At 41.7% G+C, this 17,004-nt stretch overlaps 1 protein-coding gene across 1 annotated transcript in view; it reads right to left on the bottom strand.

Annotated features, from left to right (window-relative positions):
* Positions 1–14,730, bottom strand: part of LOC124595628 — a 136,830-nt gene extending 122,100 nt beyond the window's left edge. Inside the window, exon 1 of the mRNA XM_047134451.1 lies at positions 14,662–14,730. The gene's annotated coding sequence lies outside the window, so the exon portion shown is untranslated. The remainder of the gene's footprint in view (positions 1–14,661) is intronic.
* Positions 14,731–17,004: the final 2,274 nt, after the last annotated feature.

The following is a 17,004-nucleotide window of genomic DNA, read 5'->3' as shown; positions in this document are numbered from 1 at the left end:
GTATTAGAACGCTATCAGTTTGGCTTTAGGAAAGGTAAAGGCACCAGAGAGGCAATTCTTACGTTGCGGTTGATAATGGAATGGAAGCAAGGCTAAAGAAAAAACAAAACACGTTCATAGGATTTGTCTACCTGGAAAAAGCGTTCGACAACGTAAAAAGAAGTAAAATGTTCGAAACTCTGAGTGAAACAGGGATACGCTATAGGGAGAGACGGGTAATGTACAGTACGTACAAGAGCCAAGAGGGAATAATAACAATGGACGACCAAGAACGAAGTGCTCAGATTAAAAAGGGTGTAAGACAGGAATGTTGCCTTTCCCCCCTACTGTTCAATCTGTACATCGGAGAAGCAGTGATGGAAATAAAAGAAAGGTTCAGGAGTGGAATTAACATTTAAGATGATATAAGATTCGCTGATGAAATTGCTACCCTGAGTGAAAGTAAAAAAGAATTACATCATCTCCTGAACAGAATGAACAGTCTAATGAGTAAAGACAATGTACTGATAGTACATCGAAGAAAGACGAAACTATTGAGAAATAGCAGAAATGAGAACAGCGAGAAACTTAACATCAGGATTCATGGTCATGAAGTAGAGGAAGTTAAGGAATTCTGTTACCTAAGCAGCAAAATAACCAATGACGGACGGAGAAAGGAGGTCATCAAAAGCAGACTAGCACTGGCAAAAAGGGCATTCCTGGCCATGACAAATCTACTATTATATAACTTCGGCCTTTATTTGAGGAAGAAATTTCTGAGAATGTACGCAGCACAGCATTGTATGGTAGTGAAATATGGCCTGTGGGAAATCCGGAAGAGAAGAGAGTCGATGCATTTGAGATGTGGTGCTACAGACGAGTGTTGAAAATTAGGTGAACTGATAAGGTAAGGAATGAGCAGGTCCTGCGCAGAATCGGAGAGGAAAGGAATATATGGAAAACACTGACAAGGAGAAGGGACAGGATGATGGGATATCAGTTAAGTCATCCAGGAATGACTTTCACGGTACGGGAGGGAGTTGTAGAGGGCGCAAACTGTAGAGAAAGACAGAGATTGGAATACATCCAGCAAATAATTGAGGACGTAGGTTGCAAGTGCTACTCTGAGATGCAGGAGAGCAATTCATGGCGGGCCGCATCAGACAAGTCTGAAGACTGATGACTAAAAAAAAAAGTTTTTTAGCATCTATTTTCATATAATCTGTTTCTACACATTCCCATGAGAGAAACTTATTATGTTTAGGTTACAGAACTTGAAAATATGAGATAATAGCTGATTTCAAAACCTGTGCCTGTCAGGCTCATGGCGTCTGAACACAGGGGTTCCAGAATGGCGCCTGAGAGAGGGTTAATGGTGTTGGTCACACACAAAGCATTCGCAGCCCGAAGTTTTCCAGTTTTTGCCACTTCAGAAGGAAAGAGTCCAGTAATCTGGTGGTTTACGAATATAATTTATTCATCATTCTATAAAAAATGTTGTTAGAAAAGAGCAGTACCAATCATCTCATTGGCTCATTAGTTCGTGGTTTAATGAAATAATCATTTATCTTTCCTTATTTTAAAAATGAAACTGTTCAGAGAGAAAATTATTTTTCAGTCTGAAATTTAGTTAGGTTCTAATATTGATGATCGTGAGGGCGGGGGTTGCAAACTTGTTTTTCTATTCGGTCTTATTTAGTCGCTGATTTATCAAAGAAGCCCCTACACGTACGACAGAAGTTTTCCAGTTTAACCTTACTTAGAAACAGACGCCGTTCTTGTTCGTGAGTATTTTGACAGTAGTGAGAATGGTCACAAAGTAGAGACTACGCATTCCTGGCATGGACTTTGACACACTGTTTAAAGAAGATGAAAAGAACAAGATGCTGGTATAGGGAATGGCTCAGAATGAGACAGATTTTACTAAACGTAACATTAATGTCAGAGCCGACAATTACATCAGCTTTCTTCGGTTGGACGATGAACCTTTCAATAACTTGTTAAGACCCTCATGAAAGGGCAAACTTGTTTATCAAATGCGCTCTGATCTAGCCACTGACATGTCAAATAAAACTGAACATGCAGCAACAAAACTTGTTAATTTCATCTTACTTTTGAAGCAGACGTTTTTTATGTATACTGTATTCTGACACATTACAAAAACAGATGAAGAATTTCAGTACTGTCTCTGGCACGACACTTAAGAAGAAGAAGAAGAAGAAGAAGAAGAAAACGAGACACTGTTCCGGGGAATGGTTTGAAATGAGAGAGAAATATACACACGCCCCTGTTAAAGGAACTGCAACACTCAGAACCTGATGATTACATCAACTTCCTACGGATGGGCAGTGCAACTTTTAATAATTTGTTGAAGAATTGTTTGGCCGCCACATTGAGAAAGAAGATACAAATATGCGAAAATTTATTTTCTTCTACTTGGTGCTCTTAATGACAGTTCATTAAAATCCCACAACATGGCAACATATAAGCCACATTGCATTGCCTATGGAAGAACCAGAGAACTTGGATGTTTTTTATTTCGTTGCACTTCCGCTTATATGTTACGCGTACGATATCGATTTTCTCCGTAAGTTGTTGCTGCATAATAAATGGCTGGGAAAGATGCGCCACCTCTAGCATACTGCTAATTGTCAGTGCTATTTTGTTATTATCCTTGTTCGCAGTTTCCCATAGTCATGTAAACTGACGATACACGTGAATCGTCGACACTGACGGCGTCCGCCATCTTGTCAAATTGTCCGTCTACCTAAATTCAAATGGCTCAAATGGATCTGAGCGCTATGGGACTTAACATCTGACGTCATCAATCCCCTAGAACTTAGAACTACTTAAACCTAACTAACCTAAGGACATCACACACATCCATGCCCGAGGCAGGATTCGAACCTGCAACCGTAGCGGTCGCGCGGTTCCAGACTGAAGCGCCTAGAAGTGCTCGGCCACACCGGCCGGGCTACCAAAATTCCTGGCAAATACTTGTAAATGTGCTCTATATTTGACAAACTCGGATAATACCCCCTATATTTGACAAATACGTCAAACGGTACTTTACGCGGTCGTTAAGACTGACAAAATATTTGATCGTGCACGGAGGCCTCATTATCTGATTGCAGTCAAGGCTATGGTCTCAGAAAGGTTGGGAACCTCTGCACTAGGTGAATATCAGGCTGATACTCACGTCCCGCCTTAGATACACGCTACACAAACATTTAGAAAACTTTCTCACCCTTGCATACAAAATTTACTGGAGACACAACAGCTGCAGTTCACTGATTCCGTCCTGGCGGGGAGGGAACGGGGAGAGAGAGTAGGAAGGTGTTGACATAACAAGTTTAGTCTCCTTAAAACAGTAATCAGCAGCAGCATAACAGCGCAAATGTCGACGACAAGCGCTGTGCGTCTTGTTTGAAAAGGAAATTGTTCCATTCACTGGCGGTGCCTGCTGTTGACAAAAGCCCACTTTTGTCTTCGCTCTGAAGCTTGCTTCCGGTACTGCTCCCTTCTATCACGGGCCTGGTTTCTCCGGCAATGTTCGCTATACGTTAACAATGATACACTGAAGTAGGTATTGGTTTACTGATGTAGAATTGGCCGATATGAACCTTGAACATGGATTCACTGAATATTATGTAAGAGCGGCGGCCGAACAATCACATCACAGTACAGTGTTTCATTTGAGGGTTGTTGCATTAAACTATGTTTTATACAGCACACCTCGGTGATACCGTACTACAAGAAGTTTCACTGTTGTGAAGATATTTTCATAGAAAAATAGGTGATCGGCGCAACAAACAGAATGAATCATAATTATATTACTACTCTCAATCGAAACCACTGGAGCCCAAAGATCTTTTATACTAAATAAATAGTCAGAAAACTAGCCCTGAAAAATATTTCCAACTGAGTTAGAAATGACCTTGTAATAGTGCATTTCCTTCGTTACAGAAGCAATCAATTTTTTATGTTAACTTTGAATCAATAACTAGTCCTATAAACGTTGCGATAATTTTCCGTGACAGCGCTGTTCCACTTGTAACGACTTTTATATGTTCTTTCAGTCTTGTTTATGTAAAACATGGCTTCAGCTTTTATGAAACTTTTCAGCGCAGTGGCCATTTCTAGATGTCTGCTAAATTTTCTTGCAGTTTGCGAGCGATATATCTTGATGTATGACTGCTTGTGCAACGAGCTCTATCGTCAGCAAAGAACGACAGGTAACCTCTGGTTACTGCAGCATGATATTAGTATAGACCATATAGAGTGAGTTGGGACTTGAGGAGGCACCATCAGGTTTTGCAGAGACGAGATCCCAATGACTCCTATTGGCACAGCCCTGCACAGCATAACGTTAGTGCCAATGGAACCAAACCGTGTTCGCATACGCGTCGCCATAGAAGTGCAGATTACGTGAGCACGAGACCACCATAGTGAACTAACTTCCCCACTGACACTGCACTTCCATGGACACCCAAATCGTGTTTTCCGCAAACCAATTTATCAATTCCGCCTCAGGCTCCAATACTGGTTGTGGCAACGCGAATGTAACTGCCGGCTTCTATATCTCATAATCGACATCCGCTCCATGTGAACACTCTTCCGCATTTGAGTTGTAATTTTATCGTACGTGTCCTATTTTTTTAAAATCTGTCCTCGTGGCATAAGCAGTTCTCCTGCTGGGAAGATATCAGGCACGAAGGGATACTGGTGGTCCACATTCTTTCCTTAACTGTGTATTCTTACACGAACTTCCTCATAGCACCGTCAACGAAAAGCAAGAGAGGTCGATTAGTCGCAAATTTTTGCACAGAGCTTAGAGTGTCATGAAGAGCATACGAAAAATCCTGTGAGCGTTGAGGTGGGGGTGGGTTTAAAGGTCACTGTTTTATGAATTTCTCGAGTAACTCGAAAACAACGGCTTCTAGCGAAAATATTTCCCGTTACAAAATTAAACTCTATTATATTCCTTCAAAAATGCTGTTTTCATTTTTTTCTGAGATTAATAGTTTCCGCGTTTAGAGGAATGGTAAAGTGGGTGATTATTTAGAATATTTTTCTAATGGTAGAAAACTGATGTTTATTCTTAAATTACGTGTTTTACAAACAAGTATTAAATGTACGTCCCACATCTAAGTGGAGCACAGCCTGTTTAGGGATAACTTGTGTCCTGGGTGTGTAGCAAGGTGAAGGGGGCAGATGTGTGGGGTAGAAGCGTGACGGAAGATAGGTTGCCGGATTGTTCTCATGCGCTTCGCCTCCTTCATAGGGCTGCAGATTTAAAGCCTCCCCATTCTGTCTACGCCACTGCGTGACAAGTAGCAACTGCAGCGTCTTCCACAAAATTACGCAGGTCCTCGTCAGTGTGTCTTATGAATCATTCAAGATGCAGGGTGCAGACATAACCGGGGAGCGTTTAGTTTTCACAAAATGCGTTAACACTGCATGGAATTCAGATATGAATTACTAATAACACAACGCAGGTAATGCATATGGATAGAATCTAAATAAATCTCTGCACACTGTGACCTAGAGGAGAAAATCCTTCTTAGTCATCCTATACGGAAGCTGTAATGTTCTTCCGGGAAAGGCAACTTCCCCACCATGAGCGTTGCTCGCTTCTCAGTTTACAGTCCATACCTCACTAGCACTTCCTGTCCAGTGTCTGACAAAACAAATCCACTGCGCTCATGTTTATGTATTGGTGCTATTTTCAGTTTATTATGTACTTATTTACAGTTGTTAAGTGAACTATTATGTAAAAAAAAAAAAACTCAACAGCCGGAGCTGTGAGCTGTCTATCACACTGAAAAGCCTGTCCAAAGTGGAATATACAATCAATATGTATTTGACAATGGTCATTTCACTGTCTCCATTATCTCTGTCTGGAATACTTTTCGCAGCATGAAGGGTATCAAATCGATCACCGTAGCCTCATCTCTCAAAATCTGAAGAGACCCAGAGACTTAAATTGTCTCCCTCTGCATCAGGAGTAAGTCACCTAGGTGTTGTACAACTTAAGGTATTTCAACGTACGACTTCAGGCACTTCAACGTAAGTAAATCAATGCATTACAGCAGATCACTGTTCGAGATTTAAACATACCAGTCCCATTCCATCAGAATATATTCACACCCACCTTGGAAGATATACTGTGGGTGGGTTGTAAGTGGCTCCAATCAATGCCGTTCACTCTACCAGAGCCAGCAGATCCGAAATGAAGAAGATTTATGCAGCCTACCGTAACACAGTTAATGACGACAGACTAGCAGTAACTTTTTGATCATTTATTAATTCACGACCAAATGACTAAAACATGGCTTTAAAATATGCTGTCAACTAGGGACTATATAACTTTGTGAAACACCCTGTTGTTGCTTCTTGTGACGTAATGAGAGAGGCATAGTGGGGAAGCTCCTGCTCGACTTTCAATTTGCTGCCTTATGAAGAAGGGAAGTGCATAAAAACAATCCTTCCCTCGCACTTCTAACCCCCCCCCCCCCCCCAATCCCTTCCCAATGCTCTCCTACACCTCCCGGAACACAAGACACAATATATCGCTTAATACGGCTTTGCTCCACTTAAGATGTGATATACACATAAAATATTTGCTTTTAACCCATTTCATTTAAAAATGAACATTAATTTTATACCGTTAGAACAATATTTTTAATAATCTGCGATTTTTCCATTCCCTGAACGCAGAAACTGTTAGTACTAGAGAAAAAAAAAGGAATACAAACTTTTTTGTCGGAAATTTAATGTAGTTTAATTTTATATCGGTAATATTTTCGCTAGAAGCCGCGGATCTCGAGTTATTCGATAAAACCATAAAAAGTTACTTTTACACCCAACTCCCCCCAACGCCCACACCCCACTGCAGGATTCTTAGTATGTTGTTCATAACACTCCCAGCACTGTGCAAAAATTTACGTCTACACTAATTTCTTCCCAAAATTTTCCTTGTTGACTGGACTATAATGCCTCTGATTTCAGCTTGTAAAGTACAGCAGATATTTGGATCTCTTCTCCTGACAGTGGGACAGTGGTTTGCCGCACTGCTATGTTGTTACTATTTCATCATGTTCCACATACGTTACTTAGTTGAAGTCCTCCAAGACTCTTGCCAGTGCCACTGAAATAATGTAAATAATCCCATTTAAAAATAGCAACTTCGATGTCATAAACGTTAAAAAGTAATTATTTATGAAGTTCACCATATTGTTCGTCTAGTTAGCGAACATCCTACCACGATATATTTTCTTGTTTTAGGCATATCTGAGGTTAACACTCTGATGATGGCGCTGGATCGCACAGATCCACTAGGTAGTGTTTCTGTGCCTGCGTCTCTACGCCTGCGGTGTTATTTACACCCTTCCGTCTATATCCCTGACTCGGGCATTCACAACAGGCAATAGTGTGTTTACTTGCGCAAGAACAACGCCTTATCTACACAGGAGCGACGTATCGCACGGATACCACGCCAGCATCCCCGTAAGTATTCTTGATTCATTGAATTTTCCTCGTAACAGTAACTTGATTATTGAACTCGCTGGTTAGAAATTTGTATCAAACTACGATATTCGAGTCTCGGTCCGGCACACAGTTTTACTGTGGCAGGAAGTTTCACATCAGCGCACACTCCGCTGAGAGTGAAAATCTCATTCTGGATACATTCCCCAGGCTGTGGCTAAGCCATGACTCCGCAATATCCTTTCTTTCAGGAGTGCTACTTCTGCAAGGTTCGCAGGAGAGCTTCTGTAAAGTTTGGAAGGTAGGAGACGAGATACTGGCAGAAGTAAAGCTGTGAGGACGGGGCGTGAGTCGTGCTTGGGTAGCGGAGATAGTAGAGCACTTGCCCGCGAAAGGCAAAGGTCCCGAGTTCGAGTCTCGGTCCGGCATGCAGTTTTAATCTGCCAGGAAGTTTCACATCAGCGCACACTCCGCTGCAGAGTGAAAATCTCACTCTGGAAACTACGATGTTATTGTTTCTGTGAATCTTCGGTTTCGATAAAACATCTCCCTACTTTGGAATGAAAAATTGGAACTTGGCAGAAATGTATAGTCATGGATGAAGACTATTTACAAAAATTGTTATAAAAATATTTAACTGCTATTATACTACGCTTCCCAAAATATCGGGCAAGTAGTTCTATAGCGTATGGTGGAGCGTACTTGGTACCATTATAGGGGTGTCTCCTTCTCCTGCTCCTCTGGCGAATGGATTATAGGAGAAATGATTGTCTCTCTTAACATTTCATAAACAGAGACCCTTTATGGCGTACGTAAGTATGTTACTTAGTTCATTAATGAGAACTTCCCTCTTTCTTCCTTCCTTCATAACATTCCAAATGTCACAATATCAATTTCTACTATTATCTGCCTGAGCTTCAGTATTTAGCAAACGGGAGGTTATGGATAAGTCGAATGTTATTACTTTACGAACGGACCACACTCACTCTCTTTTCCACAGTTACCGGCTATTCATTATTGGATGCAGAACGTTTTAATACAGCTTTTCGCTGGGGCTTTGAGTAGCGACGCGAGGAGTGAGGAAGGAATTATATTGCAGATCCAGGAACAGTTCTTTTTTTGTAAAATTCTTTTTCCTTTTTTACATCCTTCTGATGAGGGGTGAAATGAAATTTTCTGACGGGTAAAAGCAGCTGGTTTAATTGTGTTTCAGTCCTGATACTAAATTATTTTTCTAAAATATCGTTACTATAATCAGTATTTTGTAAGACTGTAATGTTGATAGCATAAGTTACTAATAATTGCATTTTTTCCCAAATATAGCATTAAGGCGCGACACACGCGGGGGGGGGGGGGGTCTACAGCTTCTGAAACTAATCGTTCTTATCTGCTCCATTAAAACCACACGTACTTTGTACCACTCATCTGCGACAGTAAAATTGAGGCATATACGAGTATAAAACAAAGACTTAAATATTTCATAATATGCCTTCGTCGAGTTGAACATAGTTCTCGCAATAGAACAGTAGTTGCTTCATTATTCTCTTCACATCAATGAACGAACAAATTGACTACAGATCTGAACAGTAACTATGCAATAGCTGCTGCGCTGCTGTATGACCTACACAATAAAATAACAATCGTAATAATAATTACTGGCTGTCATCAGACATATTGCATTGGAAGCTTGGACTCTTCCAGCTATTGCCAGTTCTGAAAGTAAGGAGTCCAACAATCAAATGATTTGCAAACAGTATATATAGTGCACACATTTTAACTTGGTTGATTTTAAACAGGGATTGAAAAGTGTGGGTGAAGCAAGTGGTGGTGGGGAGAGGAAGCACGTTCTGTAAGAAGTGTTTGTCATCAGTGTAGATAATAATCTTTTGTCTAAGACAGAGTTATAGATAGCACTCGCGATGCATTGAGAATTGCTTATCATTCCATAAAAAAAGAGATTGTTACAAAAGATCACCCACAAAACTAAATAACATTTATCTTTTGTCATTTTAACAATAAATGTTATGAAAGAAAATTATTTTTCAAGGAAGAACCGTCTGTAAATCGTTTAAACTTCATTCTGCGTGCTTTAACAGCTAGCGTGTCATGATCATGAAGCGGTACTCTTCAAACCATTGCGCATCGCGTGGCAGAGTGTACTTACTATTCTACGAAATATTGAGGTTCTCGCCGTTCCTTTTGCGTATGGAGCGCGCAAAGAAGGCCACTTAAACGCCTCTGTGCATCCTGTAGCACGTCTAATCTTGTCTTTGCGGTCCCTAAGGGCTCCTGCCTAGTGGACTGTATTACACTGCTAGATTCTTTACTCGATGCTGGTTTCTTACACTTTGTAAGCAGGCTTTCAATGTAAATTTGGTGTCCGTCTTCAGGGATCTGCCAATCCAGAATTTCCAGTATTCCCGAGACGCTCTCCCAAACAAGAAACAACCCTGTGACCATTCGCGTTCTTCTTCTTTGTGTGCGTTCAGTACACCCCTGTTACTCATGTTAGATATAGATCCTAGACGCGTAATCAGTATTCTTGAGTGTCTCGTCCGAGTGTCGTTCTGAACGGAGGGAAATCTCCAGACGTTATAGTAACTTCGGGTGTCCCCCAAGGGCCCGCATCTCGTGGTCGTGCGGTAGCGTTCTCGCTTCCCACGCCCGGGTTCCCGGGTTCGATTCCCGGCGGGGTCAGGGATTTTCTCTGCCTCGTGATGGCTGGGTGTTGTGTGCTGTCCTTAGGTTATTTAGGTTTAAGTAGTTCTAAGTTCTAGGGGACTTATGACCACAGCAGTTGAGTCCCATAGTGCTCAGAGCCATTTGAACCATTTGTCCCCCAAGGGACTGTTATGGGACCGTTACTTTTCACAATATACGCGATGTTAGGGGCATAAGTGCAAATATTTTTATTGGTGACTGAGGGCAGCGTACTGAACAACAGTACATCAGTATTTACTTCATTTACAGACTAATAATTACAGCTATTAGGAGTAGTTTGTTTTTAGAAATGATAATTAAATCAAGACCCTACACTGTCGACAGGCGTTGATATACATCAACGGAGACAGTTGAAAATGTGTGTCCCGACCGGGACTCGAACCCGGGATCTGCTGCTTACATGGCAGACGCTCTATCCATCTTAGCCACCGAGGGCACAGAGGATAGAGCGACTGCAGTGATTTATCTCTTGCACGGTCCACGTAAGACCCACATTCCCAACATAATGTCCACACACTACATTCTAGTGCCCCTGCCCACTTCACTCATTACTCGTGGCAGACAATCTGACCGAGCCCCATAAGAGTTCGGGCAATGCATGTGCTTCCGCACAGAAGAAGAAGATCAATGGCCAGTTAACCTTAACTGTATATGGAGATGGTATCTGTTCTTTCGGGACATGTCCGAAAGAACAGATCCCTTCTCCATATCTAGTATGTTTTTAGGCTGGTTAGTACCTCTGGGTACACGAGGCAAGAGCAAGCCATTATCAATCCTTATTTTCCCCCGAGCAGCAGCTTAGGTGATGAAGTGTGGACACAAAACGGTTAGTCTGTACTGACAGGCACAGTCTACTTACTGATACAGTTACGGCTGTGCAGAGAAATCAGGTACGAAATTACGAGAAGTGTTTGCGGGAAGACTGTTAGAAGCAGAGAATAAATTTGCCAAGATCCTTTTAGAACTCGCGCACTTGGGTGTTCTGTACAAACGTAATTATGTATATAGGCAATCCTTCCATTCCAGGAATCGAAAATCCCGATGATTTTTGCCTGTTACGACATTGCTACTGGCAAGATTTTGGTCCCAGGGATTCCAAGACTTTCGAGAATGTTTTAACTTCAACTTTGAAGTCGGATAACAAATGGCAAAAGAAATATTTTTTCGTGTGATACAATTACAAATTAACAGTTTTTAATTTTTTTCCTTCGATTGTAGTGTGAAATCTTGCTTCTCGGCAAATTTCATGACTAGACTAGCGGGAAATACACTGTAGGTTTAGTGAGTAAGGTTTCGAGCATCTAAATATGTGTCATGGCCATATCGTTTGACTGTATTGAGTTACAAGCGTCACTTTTTTACATCGCCAAGGTAGCGTAGACGTTAATATGTATCATGAATTTCAATTTGATACGTCTACGAAAAAGCGTTTTGAAAAGACAGACAGACGTACAACAAAGTGATCCTGTAAGGATTCCGTGTTTACCGACTTAAGTACGAAACCCTAAAATCAACTTACACATTCAAGTGGGTACGTGTTTAGGTACCAATGATCACAATATCTGAACCTGTATCCTTAACACCCGGTATATGATTGACCTACCGGGTAACGTCAGAAGTTCCATGAGGCTTTTCGCGGACGATGCTGTTGTGTACAGAGGAATCGCAACGCTGAAGGATTGGAGTGAAATGCAGGAAGACCTACAGATGATAGACAGTTGCAGGGAGTGGCAGTTGAGCCCTAACGTAAACATACCTAACATACTAGGTAACATACACAGAAAGCACCTTTACTGTATATTACATACCCGAAGAACAATCACTGTAAGCAACTACTTCCATAAGCTATGAAATGAAATGACCACACAGAATTAGATGCGGCTGAGATACGTTGGAAGAATACGCAGGAAACGTAGTAGATCAACAAAGGGTGTATTGTTCGACCAATACTTAAATATTGCTCGTCATCTGGGATCCGTTTTACAAAGGACTGAAAGAGGAAGTAGAGAAGATCCAACGAAGAACTGCACGCTTCGTTAAAGGTTCATTTAGTAAGCGCGAAAACGTCACAGAGATATTCAGCCGACTCCAGAGACATTTAGCCAACTGCATCTCGGTGTGGTCTACTGGTAAAAGTTCCGAGAGCGTACTTTCCTAGAAGAGTCAGGCAATATAGTGCTGCCTCCTACGGATATCTCACGAAAAGACCATTAGACAACATCAGAGAGATTCGATCTCATGCGGAGTCTTGCAGTCGTACTTCCCGGGGATAAGCGATTGGAACGGGAAAAGGAGGAAGTGGCGGTGTGCACAAAGCACCCTCCATCAGAAACTGTAAGGTAGTCTCCGGGGTAAAGATGCACATGTTTTGTTAGCAGGCTCCTAGACTGACGATTCGGCATGCATCTAAAAGGCTGTGCAAAACCGCTTGAAAGCCACTCTCAGGATGGTCGTTTTCCCGAATCATGGGACGACGAGTAGTTTCGATCTGAGTCTGGTTCACATCTCCGTCTCGAAAACCAGCACTCTAGGCGTTCATACTCCGTCTGACAATGTGTGTTAATTTTTCAGACGTAAGACACGCCCAAACTAACTTTCTATAAGGATGCTCTTACACGTATTCCTGTCGTAGAACGAAGGAACTGTTCACATTTATATCGTTGAAGTACATTTTCGTCGCTCCTTGGGGGAATAATTTCGTATTTATCAACGGGAAACCCGATATTATGAATGTTCCACTTTACATTTAACAATCGCTTTTGATGTTAAGGTCCTCGTCAAGATGCATGTGATATCACATGAGAAAGGTCGAATAAATAGACGTCTCAAAATATAAGTAAAATACAAAAATGAGTAAACAGTGTTGTTATTCACAATGTTGATCCATATGCGCATTTGGATTAAAGACAGCTACTAGGCTACGTGAAAATTACTTCGGAATGAAAATTCATTTTTACAATTTGCTAACCTGTGTACGAACTTATCTACATGCCGTCAGGCTCATTTGTTCTGAATAATAGTTTGGGAGTCAGCTGCGTTCGGTAAGTGATATTGTAATTCCTCTGTCCGATGAAAATTCAAGATGTGTGATTTTCTTACGTGAGAAATAATGTATTTCAGTACTGGGTAGCGGTATTCACATAAAAGGTTGTTAAACCACAAAAAATATTTCTAAAAGAAAACACTTACAGGGAATGTAGAGATTGTTACAAGAAACAACGACCACCGCTGAATGACCAAGAAAGTTCAGTTTATCATGTGGTATCACTTGTGTTAAAAAGTGACCTTTGAAAAGAAGGAAAAACAGCAGAAATAAAAATAAGAAAACAGATACAGTGTTTCAAGATCAGCGAAGAAGAACGAGCAAGAGACTGACAGAGGGAGAGAGGGAGAGAGGGAGAGAGAGAGAGAGAGTTCAGTACTAAAATTATAATTCAATGAAAGCTTTGTAGGTCTTAACATATCTGGATATGGCGCGAGTTCTCGTCCTGAAGAACAAATACTGTTTCTTGTTTTAGTGAATTGTGAGGTAAAACGGACGTCTAATTTTTTCTGTCCACAGTAAATCTGCTTTAGCGTTTCGTTAAACACGGGGCATTTCTAAAGCCACAGCAGAAAGAATTAATTAGGGCCAAGTACTGGAAGGAAATATAGTTTAAAAACTGTAATGTGTCACATTCACTGCAGCTTACACGTCAAGGAATTTTGTGCTAGTAACATGACATTTTAAACAGACACGCACAATATTTTACCTATTTAAATGGAACTAGTTTCAAGGCTTCAACACCATTTGAGATTTTTAGGCGAATGATTATGTTTTTGAGTGATGCAGATGTACATTTTGTGGCCAAATTCTGTTTATATAAAAAAAGTTAAAGAAATTTGTTGGACGAAGTTCCCAAGACGAAAGCAAACAGGCTTTGCATTAACACCGTATTTGTTACTCAATTCGTCTGACACGCTTTTCTTGCAGTACCATCAGCGCTGAACATAGTCGTTCATTTACTGCGAGAGTATAAACTGAAGCAAATGGAATGCCTAAAACCATCAGTGACAGTCACTGAAAACAGGAGCTGTAGCTCCGAAACACCTTGGCTTTAAAAAGGAAAAATAAGATTTACATTAACTTGCGATTTAAAACTTGCATATCTGATTAGTTTTTCCTCAACAACATTATTAGACTTATGCAGTACGGTGATTAAAAAAAATGGTTCAAATGGCTCTGAGCACTATGGGACTTAACTTCTGTGGTCATCAGTCCCCTAGAACTTAGAACTACTTAAACCTAACTAACCTAAGGACATCACACACATCCGTGCCCGAGGCAGCATTCGACATCTCATAACGCAAAGGCGCGCAGCAGTGCGAGTTTGCAGGGCGGTTCAGAAAACCGATATGAGATTCGCAGCGAGGGCGCGGCGCGGCGCGGCGCGGCGCGGCCGTGACCCGGTGGCAACTCTTGCCACAACCTACCTCAACTATAGCTGCAGGAGCACGGACCGCGGCTGTGTTCGCAGCTCTTCGTACGCCCTGGAATCTGCGTTGGCCTGGCGCAGGTCTCCCCAATTGGCTGCAACAAGTGGCTGCTGTAGGCGGCTGCTATGCGTCGAATGAGGTGCACGTCGTTGCCGCTACTGCAAGCCGCCGTTTCCTGCACCGGCCGCCTGGTGCGCTGCAGTCGCAATCGCTGCTGCCGCCCGCTCTCGTCCAAGCCTCTCCTACTGGTGGGGCTGAGTAGTGGCTGCCGGGTTGCAGCTCCGTGCAGGCGCTTCCCAGGCACGAGACCTTTCTCCCTGGTCCTTGCCCAGGAATCTTGAATATAGAATACAAGAACAACCGTTTACTATTTCGCTAAATAGGACAAACCACAATTTCGTTAGAAAGGAGGTAGCTTTCGCAAAATGTTCAGTATGCTTGTGGACTAACGCGAAGAAACGAGAACGTTTGCGAAGTCTGGACAAGGAAAGTGAAGACTCTGAAGTTAATTTGTTTTTGATAACGAAATACGATATGTAAGAAATGACGTTTAGTGCCAAATTAGTAAACAAAGATATCTGAGCATGTTTTGTTGTCACTTAAAATAATGGAAAGAAGGCCGAGAATATAGCAGCTGTGAGGGCAATCATAAGGTTTTAATTAACTCCTCGATAAAAAAATGTAATTAATTTTTTATATGTATGTTTCTGCAGTTCTTGTACACATATAAATCCCTGCGCCACTGTACCGTAGCACTGTGAAGAGAAAGTAGGGTGTCGTCCGGTAATTCGTTTTCTGCGTTTGAAGGGAAAACAACGGTGCAACAATCCAGACTGAAGCTCCTAGAACCGCTCGGCCACACCGGCCGGCACTGAAAGTCTACAACGGAGCACCATTATACCAGAGTACCATCGTATGGCCAGCGGTTGGTTGGTGAATCCGCTTCCGGTGTTTAAAACTGATGCCAGACTGAGATTCATAGGAAGAATCTTAAAGAAAAGTAATTGATCCACGAAGGAAGTGGTTTATAAGGGGCTTGTTGGACTGGTACTTGAGTATTGTTCATCAATAAGGGATCCTTAGCAAGCAGGACTGATAGAAGAGAGAGAGAGAAGATTCAACGACAAGCGGCGCTTTCGTCACGGGATCGTTCAATCGACGCGAGGCCGTTACAGAGATGCTCAACAAACTCCATTGCCAAACGTTACAAGAGACGCGTGATGCTTCACCGGTAGGTTTGCTATTGAAATTCCGTGAGAACGCTTTCCGGTAAGATCAGGACAAAAAAAGTGCGAGAAATTAAGAGCTAATGCAGAGGCTTACGGCAGCCATTCTTCTTATGCGCCGTTCTCGAGTGGAACAGGGAAGGCAGGGGGGAGGAGATCAATAAGTTGTACCAGAGTACCCTTCGCCACACACCGTTAGGTGGCTTGGGGAGTATGCTGTAGATCTAGATCCTTAGCCGCCTATCACCGTGGACAAGTCCTTGGTTTAGTTAGTTACATGTTGCGTACACGATTTGAATAAGTCTTGTATCGTAATGATGTGGACCGAATCAGTTTACAGGATATTTACACATGATTAGTATTAAGATTAATAAACATATTATTTTTTTATCTTACTCATCAAACTGAATTTTTTCTTTACTGGCTACTAGTTTTTAAGTAGAAATTCGTCTATGAAATAGAAGGAGTTGTACAGGAGAAATGATTTTAAATTAGATTTAAAACTTGTTTCGCTACCTGTCAGATATTTTATGTTATTGGCAAAATGATAAAAAATCTTTGTTGCTACGTACTGAACGGCTCTCTGAGCCACTGACAGTTTAAACAGCGGGTAATGAAGGTCATTTTTCCCTCTAGTTTTGTGGGTATGTACCTCGCTATTCTTCTCAAACTGGGATGGATTATTAATGATGACTTTTAGTAGCGAATATACAAGGTGTTTCAAAATTACACCGACAGACTTCGAGAGGATGCAGAAGTTCTCTACAGGAACAAAATGAGGCTAGGAACCCGTGTCTGGAAACGTCATCCAACGACACAACACACCGTCGAAGATATGATCGCCACCACCTGTATGACTCCGTTATAGTGTTACAAACTTCCGTGGCCTCTGAAGCCATACGTTAAAAGCTACGAAAAGTTGTTCATCTTCAGTACTGTGAAACATATCTCCTCTATTGAAAAAGTTAAAAATGGCTCTGAGCACTATGGGACTTAACATCTGTGGTCATCAGTCCCCTAGAACTTAGAACTACTTAAACCTAACTAACCTAAGGACATCACACACATCCATGCCCGAGGCAGGATTCGAACCTGCGACTGTAGCAGTCGCGCC

This window comes from Schistocerca americana, chromosome 2, assembly GCF_021461395.2.
Source record: "Schistocerca americana isolate TAMUIC-IGC-003095 chromosome 2, iqSchAmer2.1, whole genome shotgun sequence".
In the NCBI taxonomy this organism is placed as follows: domain Eukaryota; kingdom Metazoa; phylum Arthropoda; class Insecta; order Orthoptera; family Acrididae; genus Schistocerca; species Schistocerca americana.
This window is presented reverse-complemented; position numbering and strand designations above follow the sequence as displayed.